Below are 8,779 nucleotides of genomic sequence, written 5' to 3' on the forward strand. Positions count from 1 at the left end.
GAATTATTGCAATATTTAAATCTTCATTTACAGATCTGTACATAGGTTCACGTTAGACAAGGCGCATATACACACTGTTTCTGCATATCAAAACAACATATACATCATTTTGATTTGCATATCTGTACGCAGATGTGTACGCGGGTTTGCCTTGAGGAAAGCGCATATGCACGCAGGCTTGCACATGGAAGTAGCGTATATCTTATAAAATATGTTTTAGCTACTTCTGTTTGTTGTTGCAGTGTTCAGGGTTCTGGCTAGGGTTGTGGTTACTGGATTTAGGGAACAACAAGCTAAGGAACATCACGCCGAAGGAACAGCAAGCGAAGGAACAAAAATCCAAGGGAACAACAAGCTAGGGAACAGTAAGCTAAGGAACAATAAGCTAAGGAACAGCAAGCGAAGGAACAACACTCTTAGGGAACAACAAGCTAAGGAATATCATGCCGAGGGAACAACAAGCTAAGGAATAGCACGCCGAGGGAACAACAAGCTAAGGAACAACACGCCGAGGGAACAACAAGCTAAGGAACAACACGTCGAGGGAACAACAAGCTAAGGAACAACACACCGAGGGAACAGTAAGCTAAGGAACAACAAGCGAAGGAATAGCACTCCGAGGGAACAACAAGCTAAGGAACAACACGCCGAGGGAACAGCAAGCTAAGGAACAACAAGTGAAGGAACAACACACTGAGGGAACAACAAGGTGAAGGAATAACAGGTGAAGGAACAACAAGGCTAAGGAACAGCACGACTAGGGAACAACAAGGGTAAGGAACAACAAGCCGAAGGAACAACAAGTGAAGGAACAGCACGACGAGGGAACAACAAGAAGAAGGAACAGTAAAGCGAAGGAACAACAGAAGAAGGACTGAATGGTGTTATTTATGGATCCAGTTTGAAAATTTATGAAACGTGGTCCCTGAAGAAAAGAGAAGGTAGTAGCCTTCTGCAAGTAGAAGCCTACGTACCGGTATAAGGCTGCACCAGTACAAAAATCGTAAACAGAATTCTCTTAATATTAAAGGAAGACAGAGACAATTGCAGCAGGTGGTTTTCACCCACATTGAGTTTCCACCTTATATCTTGGTGTTTATGTGTGTGTCATGCTTTATTCTACTCTTACTGCATTGTCTAAAGTAGCGTATACAAATCAGTTTTGAAAATTAAATTATTGATCTGATAATACTAATTCACCCCCCCCCCCCCCCTCTCACTATTATTTCCAACAATTGGATTCAGAGCAGATCCTTCAGAAAAAGCTTGATCGCATGAAGGAAGATCCATCATCATGAGTAATCAAGAAAGCGGGGGATCCATTAGACCGCCAATATTTGATGGGAGCAACTTTGTTTATTGGAAGATAAGAACCACAACCTATCTTCAATCACTTGGAACAGATGTATGGGAAATCGTGGAAGGAGGATACACAGTTCCATCAACAATTCCTACAGATACGGCAGGTAAAAAGCAATATGAAACCAATGCCAAGGTTGTCAATACATTATTAGCAATTCTGTCACAATCAGAATTTGTCAAGGTTATGCAACTCAGATCAGCCAAAGAAATATGGGAAAGAATCATTCTAAGCTATGAAGGAGACTCTCAGGTAAAACGTGCTAAACTGCAAACTCTCATAATTCAATTTGAAACTCTCAAGATGCAAAATGATGAAAGTATAGCTAGTTACTTATTACGTGTAGATGAGGTTGTTAATTGCGTGAGAAGTCTGTAACAGCCCGAAGTAAACATGTAATTAATCAAGTAATTGATATTCAACATGCAATTCAACTGATTAAATTCAAGTTCAAAACTATGATTAGAATACTTACCTGTGATTTCGGTTGAAGTCTGCTATCTGCAACAAGGTTTTGGGGATGACTCTGCACCCAACAGTAGGCTCAAATGTGCAACGTCTTGCTACAACTGGCCACCCCCGAGCCCTCAATCAACGTTCTACTACCAGTGACTCCTAGGTCTTAGTATACCATTCTCCCAAGAGAATGAAAGACAGAATCTCGGAAAGATGGAATGCCGGAATGCCTCTCATCTTCCTCACCATCTATTAAATAGAACAAAACATTGGAAGGGGAACCACATGCACACACTCCATGTGTCTGCATGCAACTTTTTTTTTTCTTGTTTTATTTCTTTACTTTTCTTTTGATTTTTAGCTTTCTTGTTTTATTTCCTTCTTTTTGATAGTTTTCTTGTTTTATTTTTATTTATTCTTATTTAGAGCTTTAATATGGTTATTACTATTTATTTCTTTTTATATAATATATATTATTTATTATTTAACATTTATGATTTATTATTTTTATTATTTATTATTAAGTGATTTATTTATTATTATTCATTATTTTTATTGTTAATTATTATTTTGTATTATTTATTATTATTTATTATTTATTATTAAGGGGAGGGATATTACAAATTCTGGGTGAAGAGATCAAGGAAGTTACCTTAGTTGAAAAAGTTTTAAGATCCTTGTCTGCTAAATTTGAATCAAAAGTATCTGCCATAGAAGAAAAACAAGATCTGCAGACTATTACTATGACACAACTTCATGGAATCTTAACTGCTTTTGAAATGAGAAAGGGAGGCCCATCAGATATGAGAGAAGCCACATTTAAAACTTCAGCAAAAGGAAAAGAAGAACTCAATGAATCAGGACATATTTCAGAAGAAGAAGAGGAAGCAAACTTTGTCAAGAAGCTTCAACGAGGATTCGAAAGATTCAGAGGTAAATTACCTTTCAAATGTTTTGCCTATGGTAGAATCGGTCATTATGCTGCCAAATGTCCTCATAAAGATAAATATGATAAAGGAAAAAAATCTACAAAATGGAATAGAAAACAAAGTGTAAGTAAAAGGAGCTACTACACTAATGAAGATAGCGATGGTTTATCAAATGGTGATGAAGATGAAAATAGTAATAACTATAGACTTCTTATGGCTTATGAAGATGATGATTTTTTGGATGCCTTAAATGAAGATGATATTTATGAAGAAATCACTAAACTCAAAATATTTTTAGAAGAAAAGAATATGATAATAGATACTTTGACATACCAACTTTCTAAAAGAGAAAAAGACAATGAAAAGCTAGAACGTGAAATTGTGGGTCTAAGAAAGGATCTTGAGAAAACAAAAGCTTTCAATCTTAGATTTGTTAAGGGATCAGAAACCTTAAATGAAATTATCAAAGTACAACGATCTCCTCTGATAAAGATAGGTCTTGGGTATACTGAAGAAACATCTCAATCACAGAAACCGTCGACCTCCACTAAAAGCTATCTTGATGCAGCAAAGAGTAGTGAACAGTTTGACAATCGTCAACAAAGGCATGAAACAGATCACCAGGTGAATCAGGACCAATTTACTTCAAGGATGAACAGAAACTACAATCAACCTCAAGTAAATCGTACTCAATTTGCTTCAAATATAAATATCAATAGAAACTACAATCAACAGGTTAGCAGATTCGATAATCGCAGGAACTTCTTTAATGGTCAATGTTTCTCATGTCTTAATTTTGGACACAAAGCTGCTCAATGTGTTGCTTACAAAACTATCATGACTAGAGAAGCACGAAATCGAAGGATTGTGACAGGAATCAAGAAAAGTTCCTATAATAATTTTTCTCTTCTTGAAAATGAAATAGAATGCTCAATCTGTAACAACTTTGGCCATGAAGAATCTGAATGCAGGAGTAAATTTTGTCAAGTAGCTCAAAGGGAGAAAACTCCATTAAATCCCAAAATATGGAAAAATAAATAACCACAAACAGAAAGATGTGGTATAGCCTTATATGCAGAAGGACAAGAAAACTAGTGTTACATTGACAGTGGATGTTCAAAACACATGACATGTAACAAAGAAAAACTGCACTCGTATAATGCATTAGAAAAGGAAAAGAGTGTCTCATTTGGAAACAACACTCCTACTTTCATAAAAGGTAAAGGCTCTGTTTTCTTGAAAGAAAAAGTTAAAGTTGGGAATGTTATGTATGTTGATGGCTTAAAGCATAACTTGTTGAGTGTAAGTCAAATGTGTGATCAAGGAAATGAAGTGGTATTTCGATCAAATGGATGTGTTGTTCGTGAGCTTGACACAGGAGAAACCATGATCAAAGGGACAAGAACTCCAAACAACCTATACATTCTAAAGGGAGGACAACAACAATGCTATCTAAGCAAAAATGATGAAAACTGGCTATGGCACAGAAGATTGGGACATCTAAGCTTTTCTCAAATAAGAAAAGCATGCGGATTCTAGGTTGTTCGTGATCTTCCAAATATCAACATTCCTGAAAATACTATATGCAAATCATGTCAATTCGGTAAGCAAACTAGATCTCACTTCATCGAAAAGGAAGGGTTAGCCAGTCAGCCTCTTGAACTTGTTCACACTGATTTATGTGGTCCATCAAGGAAAAAGTCACCTCGTGGAGAAGAATACTTTATATTTTTCATTGATGATTTTTCCAGAATGTGTTGGATAGGGCTTCTAAAACATAAAGATGAAGCATTTGAAAAATTCAAAGCCTTCAAAGCTTTGGTTGAAAATGAATCAAATAGCAAAATCAAATGCCGCCGATCTGATCGAGGAGGGGAATTTACCTTAGATGAATTCTTTGACTTTTGTGAACAACATGGAATAAAAAAGGCAATTCTCCACCACAAGGACTCCTCAACAAAATGGAGTGGTAGAAAGGATGAACAGAATTGTTCAACAAATGGCTCGTGCTATGCTAGATAAATCTGGAACTCCCGCAACCTTCTGGGGTGAAGCTTCATTCACCGTCGTTACTATTCTCAATCAAGCAAATATTCGAGTAAACAACACTCAAACTCCACATGAACTTTGGTATGGTAAGACTCCCACTGTAAAATACTTCAAGGTTTTTGGAAGCAAATGTTACATCAAAAGGACTGACGAAAAACTTGGTAAGTTTGAACCCAGAGAAGATGAAGGTATTCTTCTTGGCTATTCTTCCCAAAGTAAAGGATATAAATGTTACAACAAAAGACTTGGGAAAATTATTGAAAGTATTGACGTTGTGGTTGATGAAGCATGCAAAAATCCAAAACAGATAAAAACTGAAGGTTATGACAATGAATAAGATGAGGATCCTTTTCCCACTTCCGTTCACACTGATTCTGAAGAAGAAACCAATGAAGCACCAGAAGAAGAAATAACGATAGAAGAAAAGACTCCGTCCAGGTATGTTCAAAAAAATCATCCAGAAACTCAAATATTATGGGAAAAAGGGGCAGGTGTGCAGACTAGAAAAACCATTGTCGAAGCTTCAAGCTATCTAGCATTACTATCTTCCACTGAACCTCAAAATGTAAATGAAGCGTGCAGAGATGAATTTTGGGTCAAGGCCATGAATGAAGAACTTGAGCAAATTGAAAAGAATAATACTTGGGAATTAGTTCCTAGACCTCCTAATAAGAATATCATAGGAACTAAATGGATATTCAAAAACAAGCTGAACGAGAATGGAGAAGTTATTAGAAACAAGGCCAGACTTGTTTGTAAAGGATATGCTCAACAAGAAGGTATAGATTTTGAAGAAACATTTGCACCTGTTGCTAGACTTGAAGCCATAAGAATGTTTCTTGCTCTTTCTAGTTTTCAGAAGTTCAAAGTATACCAAATGGATGTAAAATTTGCCTTTCTTAATGGATACTTCGAAGAAGAAGTCTATATTGAACAACCAAAATGATTCATTCTTGGAATGATGCAAAACTTGTATGCAAACTCAAAAAATCTCTCTATGGTCTAAAGCAGGCTCCAAGGGCATGGTATTATTGTCTTGACAAATATCTCCACCAACAGGGTTTTTCAAAGGGGTTAGCAGATAGCAATCTATATACAAAGATGGACACCGATAAATTGCTAATAATTGTTGTGTACGTTGATGATATCATTTTTGGTAGCAATGAAGAATCCATGAGTCAGAATTTTTCTTCAGTAATGCAGCAATATTTTGAAATGTCCTTGCTTGGTGAGCTTAACTATTTTCTTGGTCTACAAGTTCAACAAAATAAAGATGGTATTTTTCTCTCACAAACCAAATATCTCAAACAGATCTTGGAAAAGTATGGCATGGAAGATTCTAAACCTGCATGTACTCCAATGGTAATAGGATGTAGTGTTAGCTCAAATGATGAATCAGCAGCAGTACATCAACCTACTTACAGATCCATGATTGGCAGTCTAATTTATCTAACAGGTACCCAACTAGACATCGTGCATGCAATAGGAATAATTGGAAGATTCCAAGCAAATCCAAAGGAATCACACCTTTAAGCAGCCAAAAGAATTTTCAAATGTCTTCAAGGAACACAGAACTTTTGCTTATGGCATCCTAGAGATACAGATCTTACACTTCATGCATATACAGATGCAGATTGAGCAAGAAGTGTTGATGACAAAAAAAGCACTAGTGGCGGTGCATTCTATATGGGTTCCAGGTTGGTGTCTTGGTTCAACAAGAAACAAAGCTCAATTGCATTATCTACAGTTGAAGTAGAATACGTGATTGATGCATCTTGCTACACACAACTACTTTGGATGATGCAAACCTTGCAAGAAATTCAGATCACTTGTACTTCACCCATCTCCATTCTATGTGATAATACAAGTGCCATCAGTATTTCAAAGAATCCAGTCATGCACTCTAAGACCAAGCACAGACCCATCAAATATCATTTTCTACGTGAACAAGTGCTTGAACAAAAGGTCAAACTGGAGTGTGTTCCCTCCAAAGAACAGGTTGCTGATATATTCACCAAACCACTGCCCAGAGAGGCATTTGAATATCTCAGATAGAAGTTGGGAGTAGTTGTTGCATCATCCTGCTGTTAAAATCCATTTTTTTTAGAAAAGGTGGTTATACGCGAGTTTCTGTGGGTACAATTGTGCATGAGTTTGTTTGAGGAGAAGATGGGGGCCATACTCAGGAGAAAAGGGGTCTGATATGGTTCAGTACATTATCTTCTCTGCTCGTTGATGGTTAAAATCTGTTGATTACATGTGGAAATATGTTGGCTCTCATAATTTGTTGACACCTTGATGAATATCTAGTTGATGATGATGCTTTGATATCTCTTCTAATATATGAAATGATCAGCTCTGTCAATGAACAACTAACACAAGTTCAGGGGGAGCATATGTTTGCATTGTTGGCATTATCTTAGAAGATCTTGGTACATATTCACATGGTTGCTGGTCTGGATGCTGATTGACAGATGTTGTTGATGACTATCACAGTCTTGTTTAGAAATTTGGTCTCTGTTATAAATGTCATAGACATATAAAGACCCATGATGTAATAATTTGTCTCTGTAGTCTTTTTGATACGTCCCTGATGTAATTTGTAACCCCACTATGCCTGGGAAGGATGATGTAATAATTGATATATTTTAGTCATGTATGTCCCCACTTCTTTGGGAGGAAGAGTCAACTTCAGCATATCCCCACTTGATTGGGAGATGGATGTATGTATGAGTCTTTGGTGATAGGAGGGTCATTGATGATGTATAGAGTGATGTTATCTTTTTGAAGACCTTGCTTGTGCTCAGGGGGAGCATGGACTCGACCATAGGAGCTCAATCATCTCACTTCAGCATATCAGAGAATTCAACATGTACTCAGGCAGAACATGACCCTTTGCCCTTGATGACAAAGGGGGAGAGTGACTTGGTGTTGCCATCAAGTCCAAAGGGGGAGATTGTTGGAATTATGACACAGGTGTTGTCCTTGATGGCAACTCACTCAAAAGACAGATCACAGTTCAGCAGGTTAAACAACATAGAATTCAGAACATACTTCACAAAATAGAGGTATATGCAGGATCATCTTGACAAAGTAGCATATACTCGCGGGTTAAAAGACCAAAAGTAGCGTATATCGTTCACATTCACTTTAGCACATATCATATAGCTTATAGCGTATAGTGTATAGCGTATAGCGTATAGCGCGTACAGATTGGAAAACTAAGTTTTTCATCCATGGTATTTTGGTCTGTGGTTTTGATCCATGGTATTAATACTATAAAAGGAGGAGAAGATCATTAGGCTATGTGTGGCAAGCTTCACATTTCTCATGAAGTATAAGATCTAGTACGCAAGTTATTGGATTATGGTGCATGGCTGGATCTGAACCAAGGATGAACCTTAGTGCTTGATGAAGGATAAGATCTAATGATCCTAAGGCTTGAAGTGAATTATTTTTATGGTTGATCATTTGTCTGAATCACTGGCGCATGTTGTAGTCTGTAAATATAATGTTCTGGGTATGGCTGAAGTCTGGAATTATTGTAATATTTAAATCTTCATTTATAGATCTGTACACAGGTTCACGTTAGACAAGGCACGTATACATGATGTTTCTACATATCAAAACAACGTATACATCATTTTGATTTGCAGATCTGTACGCAGATCTGTACACGGGTTCGCCTTGAGGAAAGCGCATATGCACGCAGGCTTGCACATGGAAGTAGCGTATATCTTATAAAATATGTTTTAGCTACTTTTGTTTGATGTTCCAGTGTTCTGGGTTCTGGCTAGGGTTCTGATTATTGTATTTAGGGAACAACACGCCGAAGGAACAACACTTCAAGGGAATAGCAAGCTAGGGAACAGCAAGCTAAGGAACATCACGCCAAGGGAATAGTAAGCTAAGGAACAAAAAGCTAAGGAATAGCAAGCGAAGGAACAACACTCCGAGGGAATAGCAAGCTAGGGAACAACAAGCT

The sequence above is a fragment of the Pinus tabuliformis genome, chromosome 4_2 (genome assembly GCF_031772625.1).
Source record: "Pinus tabuliformis cultivar Carrire ecotype Pingquan chromosome 4_2, CPIR1, whole genome shotgun sequence".
In the NCBI taxonomy this organism is placed as follows: Eukaryota; Viridiplantae; Streptophyta; class Pinopsida; order Pinales; family Pinaceae; genus Pinus; species Pinus tabuliformis.